Here is a 463-nt window from a genome sequence, read left to right as displayed (position 1 = left end):
GGCTTATAAACCACTGCACGCCCCTCTCAACTAGCGAGGTGGGACTAAACTTTGGCCCCGAGGCGGGTAGCACAGAGGCCTTTGGTCCCGGTTGGTGGCACCAACCGGGACTAAAGGGGGGGGGCATTAGTCCCGGTTGGTGCCACCAATCGGGACCAAAGGCCGCCGGTTCCCGCCCTTTGGGCTGCCAAAAAAGAGGCCTTTGGTCCCGGTTGGTGGCACCAACCGGGACTAAAGGGGGGCATTAGTCCCGGTTTGTGCCACGAACCGGGACCAATGCTCTTGCTATATATACAGCACTTAGCAGTTTTCGCCAAAATCCATCTGTTTCTTCTCACCCCGACGCCTTCTGCTCCTCGTCGCCGTCGTCGCCGAGCCCTGCCCCGACGCCGTCAGGCTGGTCCACCTCGCCGTCGCCGCCGCCGAGCCACTGCCCCGACACCGTCGCCGCGCCCGCCGCCCC

Source organism: Triticum aestivum, chromosome 6B, assembly GCF_018294505.1.
Source record: "Triticum aestivum cultivar Chinese Spring chromosome 6B, IWGSC CS RefSeq v2.1, whole genome shotgun sequence".
In the NCBI taxonomy this organism is placed as follows: domain Eukaryota; kingdom Viridiplantae; phylum Streptophyta; class Magnoliopsida; order Poales; family Poaceae; genus Triticum; species Triticum aestivum.
This window is presented reverse-complemented; position numbering follows the sequence as displayed.